This window comes from Hemicordylus capensis, chromosome 5, assembly GCF_027244095.1.
Source record: "Hemicordylus capensis ecotype Gifberg chromosome 5, rHemCap1.1.pri, whole genome shotgun sequence".
Lineage (NCBI taxonomy): Eukaryota > Metazoa > Chordata > Lepidosauria > Squamata > Cordylidae > Hemicordylus > Hemicordylus capensis.
This window is the reverse complement of record NC_069661.1, coordinates 64,149,305-64,167,496: the sequence shown is the minus strand read 5'-3', so window position 1 is coordinate 64,167,496 and position 18,192 is coordinate 64,149,305. Positions and strand designations below refer to the sequence as shown.

General features: G+C 43.9%; 1 protein-coding gene across 1 annotated transcript in view; it reads right to left on the bottom strand.

Moving 5' to 3' along the window:
* Positions 1-15,381, bottom strand: part of FHIP1A (FHF complex subunit HOOK interacting protein 1A) — a 151,886-nt gene extending 136,505 nt beyond the window's left edge. Inside the window, exon 1 of the mRNA XM_053251961.1 lies at positions 15,292-15,381. The gene's annotated coding sequence lies outside the window, so the exon portion shown is untranslated. The remainder of the gene's footprint in view (positions 1-15,291) is intronic.
* Positions 15,382-18,192: the final 2,811 nt, after the last annotated feature.

Sequence of the window (18,192 nt, the reverse complement as noted above, 5' to 3'; positions counted from 1 at the left end):
ATATGTGAATGGGAAACATTTGCAGAGGGGTTGGCAGTGGTCCCCTCTGACTTTGCTACACCACTGCTCCAGGATAACGTGGAGCCATCCTTGCTCCTTGCTTTATCATTGCTCACATTTGCATAAATATGTATCAGTACAGAAGAATTGCCTTTCATTGCTTTTGTAGACCTGGGGTCTTTCCATACTGCAGCAAAGTGCAGGGTATTCAAAACTTCTGCGCAAGTTCCAAGTGCAATCTTACTCCCCACACATTGGCTGCTACAGGCTTCTATTCTTCTTCTTAGTCCACTCCTGCACTCTCTGCATTTTTTCATTCCCATTTTTGATGCGACTGGGGAAAGGGCAGGTTCTTGTTGGAAAGTAAGAGCTGGCCAATCTTATTGGCGCTGTGAAAATCCTACAGGGTCCTTGATCAGCATGTGTACAAGTTGATACGGTCGTATTAGGAAGTAACACAAAAGCCTGCAGCAGCATGTGTGTACAAGGAGTAAGAACATGCTTGGAAATTGCACAAATGTTTTGAATATCCTGCACTTTATTGCCATATGGAAAGACCCCTAGAGACTGCTTTAAATATTATTTATTTAGTATACTTATATACTAAATAAAGAAAGAAACGCTGAAAAATCGGGTCTCTGGGCAGTTTACAATAAAGCAACACAAAACAAAATTAAAACAATTTAAAAACGATGATTCTGTAAGTCAAATTAAAAGCCTGGATGAATAAATGCATCTTAACAGCCCTTAACAGGTACCAAATATCATTGGTAGATAACTTCTAAGCATCAATCCTGATGATTATCCCTTCTTCGTTGTAACCCTATGTGCACTTACCAGGAAGTAAGTTCCATTTAATATACTGGCACTTGCTTCTGAAGCATGCTCTGTAAGTCTAAGATCTTTATACTGGTAACTGAAGATAAGATCTGCACCTTGCAGTATTTCAACAGATGCTGTATCAATAACCAAGGGTGCAAGAATTTATATGTACATGTGCCAATTTAATTATTTGAAAATAAGCAACCAGAGCTGAACTGTGAGAAATTTTTTCCTTCTGCTATAAGGAAAATAAAACTTTCCACACTGTTTTATTTATTTATCATCTTTTATTTATCATATTTTTATACCGCCTGCTATGTAAATCTCTAGCCGGTGTACAAATCCCAACATTAAAATCACAGGTTAAAATACACAAAACACGATAAAAACAATATAAAACACATTATTAAAATTCTAATTAAAAGCTTGCAAGAACAGGAGAGTTCCTAAACAAGATCCTAAAAGGCAGGCAGGTGCATGACAGAGCAGGCAATCTCTTAAATAGCCTGGACCTAAGCCATTAAGGGCTTCAAAGGTAATAACCAGCACTTTCTATTTCACCCAGAAACATATTGGCAACCAGTGCAGTTCTTTCAAAACTGGTGTTATAGGGTCCCTTCATGTTGTCCCAGAGACCAATCTGGCTGCCGTATTCTATACCAATTGTAGTTTCCGGACTACGTACAAAGGCAGCCCCACGTAGAACGCATTACAGTAGTCATCTGGCGATTACCAGCATATTTCCCACTGTTTTAAGGTCATTAACCTCTAGAAATGGACGTAGCAGACGAATCAGCCAAAGCTCCTAAAAAGCGCTCCTGGCCACCGCCTCAACCTGAGAAACCAGCGAAAGCTTTGGGTCCAGTAGCAGTCCCAGGCTATGTTCCTGATCTTTCAGGGGTAGTATAACCCCATCCGGAACATGCAGTTCTAAACCATCTATCAGGTCCCGACCCCTGACAGTCAGTACTTCCGTCTTATTTGGATTCAGCTTCAGTTTGTTATCACTCATTCAGCCCATTACCACCTCCAAGCAGGCATTTAGGGAAGATATGCCATTTCCTGGTGAGGTTGACATGGAAAAGTAAATCTGGGTGTCATCAGCATATTGATAACATGCAGCACCAAACCTCTTGATGATCCCTCCCAGTGGTTTCATGTAGATGTTAAAGAGCATTGGAGACAGTATGGAGCCTTGTGGAACTCCATACTTCAGCCCTCACTTTGCAGAGCAACAGTCTCCAAGCGACACCATCTGCAATCTACCAGAGAGGTAGGAGCGGAACCACTGTAAAACAGTGCCACCCAATCCCAACCCCCTTAGGCATCCAGAAGGATACCATGGTTGATGGTATCGAAAGCCGCAGAGAGATCCAAGAGGATCAGCAGAGTAACACTCCCTCTGTCAGTAGCCAGTTGGACATCATCCATCAGGCCGACCAAGGCAGTCTCAATCCCACAACCCACATGAAAACTAGTTTGAAATGGGTCTAGATAATCTGCATCATCCAAAACTGCCTGGAGCTAAGAGGCCACCACCCGCTCAATCACCTTGCCCAACCATGGAAGGTTAAAAACAGGTCTGTAATTAGCCAACTCCAAGGGATCCAGTGCAGGTTTCTTCAAAAGTGGCCAGATGATAGCCTCCTTAAGACAAGGAGGCATTCTGCCCTCCCTCAGAGGAGCATTTATAATATTTACCAGATCCTCTCTGATAATATAATTATCAGATGAGATAAGCCAAGTAGGGCAAGCAAGGGTCAAGAGAAAAGGTTGTAGGGCACACAGTCCGAAGCAGTTTGTCTACTTCTGCAGGAGTCACAAACTGATCCAATCTAATCCCATAAGAGGAGTTGCTGGGCACCTCCACAGTAGACTCTGCAATAACCATGGAATCCAGCTCAGCCCAAATACGAGAAATTTTATCCACAAAAAGTTGTTAAAAATGTCACAGTGATTAACTGATGGTTCCAAGTTTAAATGTAAGGGGGAGTGGGTACATACTAGCCCCCTCACAACCTTAGACCACTCAGCTGGACGTGAGTTTGTGGAAGCAATGCGGACAGAAAAGAACTGCTTCTTTGCCACCCACACTGCCAGAGCATAGATATGTAAATGTGCTTTGTGTTGTACCCAGTCTTCTACCTCACGGCTTCAGCTCCCATAACTCATCCAAATACCACAGTTTAAAGCAGGTCAGAGAAGACGCTTAGGAGCTATTGTGTCTACTGCTCTAGTGAGTTCATTATTCCATGTTTGCACCAGAGCATCAATAGAATCACTAGCAGAGTCAACCCTAAACCCTTCCAAGGCATCTTGGAATTCTGTTGGATCCAATAACCTCCTCGGGTGGACCACCTAATAGGTCCTTCACCCCTGCAGAGGTGGGCTGAGGCTGTAAGTTCTACCTTAACCAGTTGGTGATCCATCCATGACAAAGGGGAGATGACAGGCGTCCCCACCCACAGAACACCACTCTGATCAGAGCAAAAGACTAAATAGAGCTTGTGACCAGCATCATGTGTCAGTCCAGAGACCAATTGGGATAGGCCCACAGTCGTCATGGCTGCTATGAATTCTTGGACTGCTCCCAACAACCTGGTCCCAAAATTACCATTGAAGTCTCCCACCAACAACAACCTGGGCCACTCCAATGCCAACACAGCAACCAGGTCCATCAGCTCAGTTAGGGACGCCACTGGTCTGTTCACCAGCAGAAGTCCTAATTTATCCCTAGTCTTAGGTACACACATTCAATATAGGCCAAATCCCTGACAGGGATCCTGATAAGGGAGATGGTATTCTTATAGACCACAGCTACCCCAGCTACCCATCCACATCCTCTCACCTGCTCCACCATAGAGTAACCCTCTGGGAGAAGCTGAGACCAAACCAGACCACTAGCCTCTCCCGACCAGGTCTCAGTAATACATACCAAGTCAGCTCCTTCATTCATGATCAAGTCATGCATCACTTCAGATTTATTGCAAACTGACCTGGCATTACAGAGTAATAAGGCGAGGTTCTGTGAGTGTTGGCATTGCTCACCAAGGTCAAAGACGTAGTAGACCTGCTGGAAGGGGCAAAAGCAATTACATTTCTAAATTCCCTTCCCCTATAACAACCTGCTGGCCTACCAACGCCCTATCTTCATCAATTACCCACCATCACTGGTATAGCTGCCCCATGGTCATTCCCCACCTCCCCATCTCTGTTCAACACAAGACACATACTTGTATCAAGCCTAACTAAAAACTAAACAGCAATGAGGTGAGCAGGGCTCTTCTTCCCAAGGATCCAAAAATATTGGCCCCAGCCCTCAGTCCCACCTCCAAAGGCCGCCCACCTTTGGCGGCAGGCTGTGCCTTCCACTAGCCCTGGTCCCTATTAAAGCGAAAAAAACCCAGACCCCACCTCTCATGTGGGCTTCTGGAGCCTGGCCTCTGGAACAGCCCCCACACAGCTGAAACTCATCAGGGCACTCAGACTGTGGCTGTAGCAGCAGCAACTGTTAGAGGTTGTTGATTTTTACCCACAATTAGGGGTGTGTCCGAACCAGTCCGGCGGCCATTCTAAGGAATGGCCGAACTGCCGGACCGGTTCGGCCCTTGCTGGTTCGGGTCCGGCTGGGGGGTATAACTTTAAGGGCGGGAGGGCTTTCTTACCCCTCCCGCCTCTTCGCCCCCTCCAGCGCCCGTATTTGACTGAATAACGGGGCGCTGGAAACCAGCCGCCGCCCCCCAGCAGATTCACACACAAAGGTGCCCATACCCCTGCCGCCGTCGCCCGCCCGCCCGCCAGCCCTCCCTCCCTCCCAGCTGCCCGCCCGCCCGAGTCCTTACCCAGCTGCAGGAGAAAACGAGAGGAGCTCCCGGACAGAGCTCCTCTCGTTAGAAAGGCCTGCTGCAGTATGAAGGCGCTTTGCGCGCGCGCATGCACGCACCGCAAAGGACGCCGGAGGCCCGGTCCACCCGCCGGGGAAAGGCCGGGTAGACCGGGCCTCCAGCAATCGGAGGCCCGGTCTACCCGGCCTTTTCCCGGCGGGTAGACCAGGCCTCCGGCGTCCTTTGCAGCACGCACATGCGCGCGCGCGCGCAAAGCGCCTTCATTCTGCAGCAGGCCTTTCTAACGAGAGGAGCTCTGTCCGGGAGCTCCTCTCGTTTTCTCCTGCAGCTGGGTAAGGACTCGGGTGGGCAGCTGGGAGGGAGGGAGGGCTGGCGGGCGGGCGGGCGGGCGGGGCGACGGCGGCAGGGGTATGGGCACCTTTGTATGTGAATCTGCTGGGGGGGCGGCGGCGGGGGCGGCTGGTTTCCAGCGCCCCGTTATTCAGTTAAATACGGGCGCTGGAGGGGGTGAAGAGGCGGGAGGGGTAAGAAAGCCCTCCCGCCCTAAAAGAAAGGGCCCCCCTTCGGTGCCGGTCCAGACTGGTCCGGACCGTGCACATCTCTACCCACAATAGGTAAAACAGCAGAGCACTAAGGAATGAGCACACACTCCAGTTACAGAGTAGGTAGCAGAGGATGGTTTGGATATTGCAGCTGTTTAGAGAAAACACATGGAGATCCTTGTATGACTAAACACTAAATATTTATTGGTTAAATACACTTAGATAGGAAAGACCTATCTCTAATCTAAAGGACTACATAGTGAATAGGTAAGGAGAGAGAGAGATGTTTCCATCTGCTCTCTAGGAGGAAAGGAAGGATTGTGACTCAGCACAGGAAGTGCTGCAGAGTCAGTTCAGGGGTCATAGAGTAGGGACAGATAGACCCTTACTCACTGTCTCTACTCCCAATGTCCCTAGTGGTCATTAGGACAGTTGGTGCAAAAGGTCGATGCACTGGAAGTTCATCTCCAACAGCAACAGGATCAGTATTCTGCTACTCAAGGCCAGAAAGAGGGAGGGCCAGCTCTGCAAACTTCCCAGCCCAAGCAGGCAACGGAACTTCTGCTGTTAAAAGAGCAGATCTCAACCTCTCAACTAGCCCCTCTGCTCACTACCTCCGGCTAGCCTTGGTCCCTATTTAAGCCAAAGCCCCCAGACCCCACCTCTCATGTGGGCTTCTGTTGCCTGGCAGCTGGAACACCCCCCACACAGCTGAAGCTTTGTTTTTATGCATGCATCAGAGACTTCACTTAAGAGGGTCTCTGTAAGTAGTTGGTAGCTTTAGATGTTGTTGGAGTTTTTTGCAAGAACAACATGCTGAATTTCATTACAATAAATATAAGATGTCTTTCGGACATAAAACAGCCCTCCATACCTGAGGCTTAAGAGTTCCATGTGATTTAACAAGCAAAATAAGAACAGTTGTGCTGTATCAGGCCCAAGGCTTATCTAGTCCAGCATCATGTTACACACAGTGGCCCACCAGATGCCTCTGGGAAGCCAATAGGCAAGAGATGAAGATATGCCCTCTCCCCTGCTGTTTCTCCCCTGCAAATGGTATTTAGAGGCGTCTTGCCTCTGAGACCGGAGGTGGTCTATACCCTCAGACCTTCTTTTAGTAGCTATTGATAGCTATTTCTCAGGCCTTCTTCTAGTAGCTATTGATAATTTGTCCTCCATGAATTTATCCAAGCCCTTCTTAAAACCAACCAGGCTGGTGACTGTCATCATATATTGTGGCAGGAATTCCATAGGTTAATTATGTGTTGTGTGGGAAAGTACTTCTTTTTGTCATTCCTAAATTTCTTGGCAATCAGTTTCATGGGATGTCCCCTGGTACTAGTGTATAGGGAGGAAAAATTCCTCTTTATTGATTTTCTCCACACTATGCATAATTTTATAGACCTCTATCATGTCACCCCTCATTTGGCATCCTTCTGGACTCGGTGGTACCTTTCCTCCTTTTCGGTATACATTCTAACTGGGCTTCTATTACTGTGGTTTTAAAAAGCCCCAGGTGCTGCAACCTTGCCTTGGAAGGAAAGAGCTCTGGACTCTTGATCATCTTGGTTGGTTGCCCTCTTCTGCACCTATGGAGAGGAGAGCTGGTCTTGTGGTAGCAAGCATGACTTGTCCCCATAGCTAAGCAGGGTCTGCCCTGGTTGCATCTGAATGGGAGACTTGATGTGTGAGCACTGGAAGATATTCCCCTCAGGGGATGAAGCCGCTCTGGGAAGAGCAGAAGGTTTCAAGTTCCCACCCTGGTATATCCAAGATAGGGCTGAGAGAGATTCCTGCCTGCAACCTTGGAGAAGCTGCTGCCAGTCTGTGAAGACAATACTGAGCTAGATGGACCAATGGTCTGACTCAGTATATGGCAGTTTCCTATGTTCCTATGTACCTTCTAAAATGTCCTTTTTGAGTTATGATGACCAGAACTGTACACTAAATGTGGCCACTTCATAGATTTGTATAAGAGCATTATGATATTAGGCTTTCTACCTTCATGACTATTTTTGTTGGCTGTTTTGAGTATTGGTAATTTTTTTTGAAAGTTAGGTCTTAGTTGAAGTTGTCAGCTATTCAACAGTTTAAACTTTTCCCTGAGAATATAAAAGAGGGAGTAGTACTTACCCTCTCTCTCCACTGGGCTCCATGTGATCAAGAGGGCATCCTTTCAAGCTTTCCCAAACACTTCTCTGCTGAACTCCATGCAAACCAACTATGATGTATCTTTGATCATTCCTGTACAAGTTCCCTATTCACCGCCTCTTATGTAGAGGTCGGCTTCAAACTGAGGCAACCAGGCTCAACAGGAATGTGGCCCATCAGCTGTGACTCACCTCAGACCTAGCTGGCTGCTCCCACTGTCTCTCTCCAGGCAAAAGAGAAAGTAAAACTGAAAGCCACACAGCCACCAAAACAGGCCCTGGCAAAAAACAAAGACAGGCACGTACACTGTGACTTTTCTGCTAAAGAGATACCAGTCCCTCAAAATCTCCCCCTTCTCCTGTTTGTTTGTTTGTTTGTTTGTTTGTTTGAAGAAAAACAAGTGGTGGTGGTGGTTAGAAAAGTTTGCTACTTTCTCAGGCTTTCTTCTCCTCTTCCCAGAGTATGCTTCAAACTGAGGCAACCAGGCTCAGCAGGAATATGGACCCTCAAACCAGGTATGACTCATGCCAATACTTGAATTTTTAGTCTCCAGCACTGAGAATTCAAAATTATCTCAGTGCTGCTACACTGATATGAGGGTCAAGCAGAAGACAGTAGAAGTAATGAGATTCAGTGTATGGGTGTGCAGGCTCCTCAAGTTTTTGGTTTTTTTATTTTTTAAGAATCCAAGTTTAATCTGCTATTTTCTGTGGTGCAGAGCTGAAGGCACCATAGAACATTCTGAATTATTTTAAGAACAGACTTTTGAAAACAATACAACATTGTTTGATAGTAATACTGCCTAGATGCATGCTTCGAGGTTTTCGAGTGAAAACTGGAATTGTCCCAAAAGAAATAAGGATTCTTAAGTAAGTAAATTACCAAAAATATATTTACTAGAGCAAATTCATTCCAGTATAGCTATATCAAATATTTTAATTCCAGTATAGCTATATCAGAGGATAGCACAGATTGCTCATTTGTATGTTTTATGACAAAACTACTGGATGTAGGAAATCTGCGGCTAAGAAGGAATTCAAAGAACAAGTTATGTATACACACAATTACTGGTCTTCCTTGGTCACTACAAGGACTGCCCCATGGTTTAGTATGTTTAAATATCAGCCTGGTTTTGGCTTGAATAGGTACACTGGGCCAAGGAAAAGCTCTCTCCCTTTTCAGATTTCAGTTAGCACTCTTGCTGTTTTAGTGGAAGAAATCACCATATTCCTTGCATCTGCAGCAGTGGGACAAATGAAGATTTGCTGCACTGTTTAAAGTGTTGCCTGTAGCAGAGAGTGTGAAGATCAAATTCCATTGTGAGTTGTTGAAGAGGCATGAACATTGGTCAAGCTTCCAAATAAATATATATTATTTCCTTTTGATCAGATAATGAAAGAGTCAGCCAGAAAGTGGCTACTTTTAACTTTATCTCCGGTCAAAGCAAGACAAATTGACAGGAGCACTAATGCTTTCCAACTTTTTGGGTAAATGATAATTTATGCAATATTAATTTATAGTTTTGCTCACATTGATTATGTACTGTTTATCATGTTGCCTTGACATTTTAATTATATACAGATTTCTAAAAGCTTATTATGGCTGAAATAAACAAATTTGAACTGAATGTTTTAGTTGTCGTGTTCTTTTCAAGATATTCCCAGTATCTGTTTACTGGGCAGAGGGCACCTTAGAAAATGGCAGCTGTCTTATATTTAACAGAGAAGATGGTTCCTGTCCTGTCCCAGCGGGGCTCACAGTCTAAAACACACATGGGAAACACCAACAACAGCCACTGGAGGGACACCACATTGGGCTTTTGCTATGTAAAACACCTTGTAAACGTGTTTGTTGAAAAGGGGTTTATACATAGTCTAAATAAATCATTTCTGTAATGCCTTTTTAAAAATAACATTAACAAGAAAACTTTAAAATGCCTTCTCTTCTCTTCTAGGTATACAAGTCAACAAGTACTATCTGTGTGGATTAAGGAAGAGAAGTGGATTAAATGTAATATCTTGTTCCAAGATGACAAATCTGGTTCTTCGCTTATCTGTTCTCACTGCTTTTACTGAATATCCAAATATAATTATCTAACCATCATTGACTGCAACCTGAAATAAATTCAGCCTTCTCCTTCCTCACTTTTGTTATCTAAAATAGAATAGAACTGTAGGAACTTTTACAGAACTATAGCTCTTGTGGTATTTTGTTTTTGTTGTCATTCTGCCACACTCTGGCCTTATGTTGAATTACAATGTCTTCTGCTAAAACAAGGCTAGTGCAGCATTATTTTATTAGACTCAGTAACAAAGTCCATAGGCTACAATCTACTGGTTGACATCCAGGCTAACACTGCACAAGCACAAAGGAGGAGGGATGCTCTTTACTGATCCTCTCATCCCTCTGCAGCCTTCTGTGGCTCCCTAAAATGTGTCCGCAAGTGTCTCATAACCCACAAGGACATATTTTCTTTAGTGAGCACCGTGGGCTCCAGAGGGACAGGAGGATAAGCGGAAACTGCCTGTTCCCCATTGTGTACATTAATTTGGCACATGCAACATTAGTTTGGATTACTGTAGGTGTTGGTTTATACGTTTAGATATATACAATAACAAAATGGCACTGACTGTGATATATGAATGGACTTGAAACTGACAGACTGACTTTCAAAATGACTTCTATGATGAGCTGAGGAAGGCAATAGTCTCGGTTTTTACATCTGTAGATGGAAATACTGATAACCCACTTCAGAAAGCTTTTGTGAGGGTGAATAACAAATACAGAATCTGGCAGTTGTAGAAGTGCATAATTAATAATGATTAATTTGGTACCTAGTTTCTATTTGGGTTTAAGATTAAGGTTTCATGTATTTGATAATGCACGATGTAAAAGTTGGGACTTTAGATTGAATTAGGGCTGCTGGGGCAATCTGCCCAAACTGCTGCTGGGACCTGCCCCAGGCCCCATATATTCTCTGGACAACCCTGGATTGAATCTTCAGTCCTCAGTCATGCAGAAGCGACACCTAAGAATCTTCTGAATGTAGATTTTTAAAAACATTATTTGTACTTAATTGTAATGTTTGGAAATCTTAAAATAGATAGTTTTCTTAAAGCTAAGCATAAGTACATTTAACTGCATTTGTGCATATTCTTCCTTGCTACTATTCCGTCTCTCTCTCTCCTCCCGTTCTTCAGTTCTCTGAAACTTACATAAGATCCTCAAGACAGAGGCCTGTATTTTTGTTTGATACTTTTTAAAGTGCTGTGTGCATTAATGCTTTGTAAATGATAAAATATTTGTGTTGTGGTTACTTAGAAATATAATGAACAATATAATTGTCGTCTACAATTTTCTTTTCCCTTGCCAGTGATATAGCACTACTGTCCTTGCAGACAACTGGGATTAGCAGTATAAAGTAATACTAGCCAACCCCGCACAGAGCATCTGTGCGGCACTTTGGGGCCAGCTGTTTCCCCCTCCCTCTTCCTCCCACCCCGGTCTCCCCTCTCTTCCCCTTCCCTCCGGCCCGCGCTCTCCAGCCCTCCTCCCCTCCTGTTCCTCCCCACACACAGAGCCAGCAGCAGGGCAGCCAAGGAGGGCTGCACCGCCACCTTTCTCTCCCCCGCCCACTGCCTGCCTCTCTCCCCCGCCCCCCGCCTTTCTCTCCCCTGCCCGCTGCCCTCCCGCCGCCTTTCTCTCCCCTGCCTGCCGCCGCCTTTCTCTTCCCCTGCCTGCCGCCGCCTTTCTCTTCCCCTGCCCGCCACCGCCTTTCTCTCCCTCCTCCTTCACCTGCTGGCCACTGCCAGCAATTTCTTCCCCCTCTCCTCCTCAGTCCTCTCTTCAGAACTCTTGCAGCCTGTCGCGAGAGTTCCGCTGCCAAATCCTGGGCACGCATGTCCCACTCACCCCCTCTGGTGCCAGGCCAGGGCCAGTCCTTCCACTGCCTCCCTCCTCCCAGCCCAGGCTGCAGCTGAGATGGCCCCTCATCACAACGACCCGACCCGGGCCAATGCCAAGGCAATCAGGCGCCTCCACTGGCCAAACAGAGCTCAGCCAATCAGGCACCTCCGCCGGCCAAACAGAGCTCAGTCAATCAGGTGCTTCCCTCACCGGCAAGCATTGCCTTGCCACATCTCCACGCTGGCTGGCTAAGAGAATTAATTATAAAGATAGAGTCTTACTGCTATCACTACTACTATGACTATTCACATACCACTTTTCAATCAAAGTTCTCAAAACATTTTATATAGAAAAATGATCAATAAATAAAGATGGATCCCTTCCCCCAAAGGGCCCACAATCTAAAAAGAAACACAAAGTAGGAAACAAGTTAGCTCCTGTCCCTTCAAATATTACACATTTATGGTAGGTTTGCTTCTACACTGTTTGAAATCCCTGAATGTAGATTGCTTGAGACTTAGTCCTAAAAAAGGCAGCAAGGAGAGTGTAATCTCAGTTTGGGCTTTCAGGGATGACAGCAATGACCTGTTATCTGATAAATATATTTCATTTGAGTCATAAGAGCCACATCTTCCAGCACAAAATGGCAACACTTTTATCTCCAAGTCATCAAGAAAATGGCTTAAAGTCTGGAACAATATAGATGTTAGTATGACTTCATCCTCTGGGCTTAACCACCTAACAGCACAATTTGCACCAAATAATCATCTACTATATCAAGGATTCTGTCTTGCAAACTCTGCACCTATGTCTAATCAGTTCATAAGGTATGTTGTCACCATCTCTTCCTCCTCTCTAGAATTTTTATGTTTTCTTGTTTAATATTAATAGAAATCAGTCAAGTCTTCAGGCAGAAATAATTTTATAATAGTGTTATTTATAATAGATGTCCTATGAAGCTATGTTATGTTCACCATTCTAGTAATGTATTGAAATTTAAAAGCGGGGGGGGGGGAAATGTTTTTTAAAGAAATCAACACAATGCAGTGCTCTTCGATACCACACAATAGAAGTGCTTTCAGTCATAAAAAAGAAGCTATACAATCTGACAGAAGAGGATTGAATATGATGGGGATTTTGCAAATGGTATGTTAGGGTTTAAAAGTTCTTTGCTTTCACTGTCATTTTAGTCCCAGGACTCTAGGATTTCTGTTAGACATTATATTTTACAATTTGATGTCTAATCATAAAACTGGGAGTTTCAGGGGAAATATAGAATGGTTCCTTTCCCAAAGTTAATACCATAGATACAGCCATCCAGTTACACTTCTGCAAAGCAGATCATAATGCACAGCAAGCATTGTATGAAAGAAATATTCTTCATGAAAATGCCAGAGAATAGACTTTCCTGAACTGTGTATCCCGCATCTGGGAACAAATTCCTGAGAAATATAAAACCAGAATTTGGCATTTATTTTTGTGGAGTGATTAGTGCCACATTACAACGCTGACTCCACATTGCAAATACAGTCGTGAACTTGGTAGGATGACTCTCAAGATTGGAATGTAGCAATTGAAAGATATAAGAGCAGAAGCAACAGAAAGGGATAGCTACTTCCATGTAAGAACCTGGAGATGGCCATGGAAATGCTACCCAGAGAGACTGAATAAAAGGCAGGACTAGGCTACAGGGCACTAGGACTGACTTGGTTCTGGCGGGCGTATCTTGCTAACACTTGAGGGCATGTCCCTAGGAAATGGTTACAAGGGAGTGGGCAGGCAGAAAGAATATTTAGAACCAAAAGACAGCAAGCCCAGATGAAGGCAGGCATGATAATATAAGCCTGCTTGTAGGGCATCACTGGAGGGAGTGGCAGAAGAGGTTTCATAGAATTAGTGTTAATGGGTGGATTTCAGCTACCCTGATATGTGTTGTGAGACAAACTCTGCTAAGCATCAAATCTCCAACAAATTCCTCAATACCTTGCTGACAATGTAGTCTTTTAGAAAGTAGAGGAAGCAATGATGGGATTGGCTGCCCTTTCTTGATCCAATCAAATAGGCAAGAGTTATCAGTGAAGTTGATAAACTTCATTTTAAGAACTTTATAAGTTCACAAAGTAAGAACTTTGTGTGGAAAATCGTCATGTTATGTTCTCTTGATCGTATAACTCAAGCACTACACTTTCCTCTCAAAGTTACCACCAAAAGCGAGAGTAGTCCAATATATAGCGGATTTCAGGAAAGCTGTTTTTAACAAGTTCAGATAAGCTCTAGATAGGATTCCATGGCTAGATAAACTAATAAAGGACAACACCCAAGATGAGTGGAAGTTGCTGTAGAAGGAGTTACTAAAGATATAATTGCAAACAATTCCTATGAGAGAAACGTGGAAGACATCTTTTTAAAAAGCCTATGAGGTTGTGCAATAAACCCAGTGATAAGTAGAAGATAAACAAGGACATTTATAAGAAAGGAAGGGCAGGTCACCAGGGATGAGTAGCCCAGACTTGCAGGGACAGTGGCTAACATTCTTGTTTCTCAACCTTTTTGGAGTCAAGGACCGCTAAATTTGTCATGCAGAGTTTCAAGGTCCGCTACATTTTTTGTGTGCAGTTTCTAGTCCCAGACCAGCAGTTAGCAAAGGGGTTTCAAGTATATCTATTAGTACCGGCGTTCACAGGTGTTCACCACTCAAATGTCCTGATGGGCCAAAACTGACCGTGACTTGGCTCATGGGGGCCGAGGTCATATTTTAGGGTGCTGATTATTAAAATAACACTTAATCAATCAATTAAATCAAAGTGAAATTAATGAAAATGAATTTAATCAATATTTAACTTTTGAAGTTCTGGCTCAAAAGGGGGAGGGAGGAAAGGATGAGACATCATGGCTCCCTGGCACCTGAGATTTGTCCAGTCCAGATTTAACATTACCATATTTTAAAAATAGGTTGCAACCTTACACTCCATTCTTCCAATTCTGTCTTTTCTTACTCCTCATCTATCTAATTTGCATATAAACATGCAGGCAGGAACTTGTGTCAAGTTCCTGTATACATAATATCTTGCTTCTTAAATGCATAAAAATAGTAATTTAATATTGCTTTTAAAATAGTACTCTCTCTTACACACACAGTACTCCCCCCTCCAGCTTTCCTCCTCTCTTCATTTGGTAATCACCGCCCTTGCTCTCCTTAGCAAATGGGACAATGCATGTTTGCTACCACAAAACCAGCTTATCAACTTAATTGATAGGAAGCTTAAAACATGGCATCTCATATCATACTGGAAGTCTGTAACCAAACATCATCCAAAAAACCTCCAAGCAGTACACTCAGAACTAAAACACTCATTACCTTGAAAAGGTAATGTTATGGTAATGAACTTTACACATCAATATGGCATCCACATTAGGAAAGTAAACCACAGGGAATGGGGTGGGAGATTTAACCTTTCATACCACACATTCATATATATCCAGGTTTTTACAACTGTAATGATTTTTAGGCAGAGGTTTAAGGGAGGGGGGGAGTACTATGTACTCACACATGAGTGGGAAGACTTTTAGTGGGTCTCTTCTTCATCCTTCTTTCCCTCCTTCTCTCTCCTCTATTCACCATTTCATACCTTGCTACACCCAGCCCCCACTCCATCCCCTTTCTCGTGATCTCTTTTTTCCACTGGTTTTCTCAGTTCACACACATTGCACTAGTTCTCTCTCCTGCCTGCATGTTTGCTTTTAAAAATCCCATTTTATGTTAGCTTCATCCTCTTTTTGGTAAGTCAGTAGCTCACCCTAGCCACCCCTTTCTTCATCTCCCTCATCCCCCCCCCATTTTATTTCTCAGTTCACACAGATTGTACTTGTTCTCTCCTGTATGCTTGCTTTTAAAAATCCCATTTTATTTGATCTTCATCCCCTTTTGTTGAGTCAGTACATGATCAACCCACCCCTCACCCCCACCCCTTTCATTCTTCTTATCTTTCCCTTCTTTTTTTCATTTGATCAGCACTGTTGCTTACTTTTGTTTGTTTTCTTATCTTTTGCCTGCCTGCCTTCCTCTGTTCCTCCTCTGTAGTAGTTCAGAACAGAGTTTATGCCTGCAGCACTCCAGCCAAGCCAAGCACTCCCTCTCATACGCCCTGCTACCTGCCTCCTGTGTGTTTCACCGGCTGCATACCAGTGACGTCATACCAGTGACATCAAAGAAACTGGAGATATTAGTGGGAGTGAGAAAAGGCTGTCTGGGATTCCGGAGGAAGACAGAGCCCTGCAGCGAAGGCTGCCTGGTTAAAGATTAGCTCCAGGGAGCTAATCTCCAGGGTGTTAAAGGACTGGCATACTTGAAAAGGAGGGGGTGTTAAAGGACTTTCACGGACCGGCACTCAACCCCCTGGGGACCGGCAGCGGTCAGGGGACCGGCGGTTGTGTGTAAGGAGGCTCTAAAGAGATGTACCATGAAACCTTGCAACCTGTGCACTGTTGCACCAGAGGGCTAAGATTTCCAAGCACTGCTGGTTCTCTGAAAGTTCTCTGCAAGATGGAAAAGATGTCTTTGACCCTCAGCAATGTCAAAGATAAGTGTTCTTGCAGGGCACTTCTGGAGTGTGAGCAACATGCTGATGTTTTCGCCCTCTGATGCAACAGCAAGCATGCAAGATAACTTGGGAGTTGTGCAAGGGTTCCCAGTGCAGCCCCACAGAGCCCCCTTCCACACAAGCTTAATTAGTCAGGATGGTCAGCCCAAGTGTCAGGGAAGCTAAAGCTCAGAATGAACTGAGACTGGCAAGCAATGCCAAGAGCAACAAAAAGGCTTTCCAAAGTGTGTTTAAGGTAAGAGGAGACTTCCTGCTCAGTTAGGATGGTAAAATGTTAATGGCTTACAGCAGGGCTGCTCAATTTCGGTCCTCCAGCAGATGTTAGCCTACAACTCCCATAATCCTTGACTACTGTCCACTGTGACTGGGGATTATGGGAGTTGTAGTCCAAAAATAGCTTGGGGCCAAAGTTGAGCAGGCCTGGTTTACAGAAAGTAACAGAAAGACATTGTTCATCTATTTGCCTCTATAAAATATTCCTTTGCAACCATTTCCAGCCTCACAAAAGCATCATGAATTATGAAGCGTGAGGATTCCAGTTCAATAATGTTAAGAAGTTGGTCAAGAAGCACCTACAGTACCTTCCATCAATCAGTTAACATCTTCAGGGCTAGATGAACTGCATCCTAGGGTATGAAAAGAATTTGTTGATACAGTATTATCTAAAACCTCCGTCTATCATCTGTAAGAAATCCTGGAGAAGGCATGAGATGCCACAGTACTGTAAACAGGCTAATGATATCTCAATCCTCAAAAAGCAGGCAACTCAAGACTGGTCTATGTCATGGTTTGGTACCAGCAAATATTAAAGCTGTCACTCTGTAAGCATTTTTATAAGAATGATTAGCAGAAGTCAGCATTGATTTGTCAAGAACACATTTTGCTGGAGTTATGGTTTATTTTTAATTGAGTTGCTAGCTTTGTGGATTGTGGGAATGCTTTGTATATAATATATCTTGATTTCAGCAAAGCATTTGACAAAGTTCTCCATGATATTTCCGGAAGCAAATGTGGCAGAATATTGACTCTAGATGATAATGCCATCAGGTAAATTTACAGTTGTTTGGAAAACTATACATGAAGAATGCCAGTCAATGGATCCTTATTATACTAAAGGGAGGCAGTAGTGGCACCAGAAAAAAAATTGGCAAGGGGGGGCACAGAATGGACAAAGTGCATTTATGGGTGGGCGAACTTGTTGAGGGTTGTAATTTTTATCCCCCAGTTAATTAGCAGAGCACTAAAGAACCTACCCACTCCAGTTACAGAGTAGCTGCAGAGTTTAGTTGTTGCAGCTATTTATAGAAGACACATGCAGAACCTTGTGCAATAAATACGAAGTATTTATTGGTGAAGTACACCTTTAGATAGTAAAGTCCTAATCCTAATCTATAGAACTACATAATAAATAGGTAGGGAGATCTGCAAACTAAGAGGAAAGGAAGGGATTCTGACTCAGCACAGGAAATACCTGAAGAGTCATATCAGGGGTCATAGAATATTATTTTTACTATTATTACATTTATATCCCGCTCTTCCTCCAAGGAGCCCAGAGCGGTGTACTACATACTTGAGTTTCTCTTTCACAACAACCCTGTGAAGTAGGTTAGGCTGAGAGAGAAGTGACTGGCCCAGAGTCACCCAGCTAGTTTCATGGCTGAATGGGGATTTGAACTCGGGTCTCCCCGGTCCTAGTCCAGCACTCTAACCAGAACATCTAGGGAGACCCTTACTCACTGTCTCTACTCCCAATGCCCCTAGTGGTCATTAGGATAGTTGGTGCAAAAGGTCTATGCACTGGAAATCCATCTCCAACAGAACTATGTCTCGCATACTAGATTTCTGAAACACCAATGTGATGCAGGGTGCAAGCCACAAGACGGGGGAGGGGTGTTCTTGCTATGCCTGCCACCCTTCTGGACCTGTCCTTAAAGGGAGGTTCTTATTGACATGCCACAGGGATCTGTTCCAAGCCTAATACCTTTCACATTTTTATCAACTACTTAGATCCTTATCAAATTTGCAGATGACACCAAACTGGGAGGGATAGCTAACACCTCAAACGATAAAGTAAAATTCAAAATGGCCTTGATAGAATGGAAAATTGGACTGAACAAAATTCAAATGAAAAATTCTGTACAGGCAAAAAAAATCAAATAGGTATAGGATGGGAGATATTTGGCTTGGCAGTAGCATGTGTAAAAGATCTCAAGATCTTCTACTTGATAACAAACTGAACATAAGAAAGCAGTGTGACACAGCTGCAAGAAAGGCTAATATTATTTTAGACTGTTCTATAGAACCGTATCAGGGGCGGAGCCACCA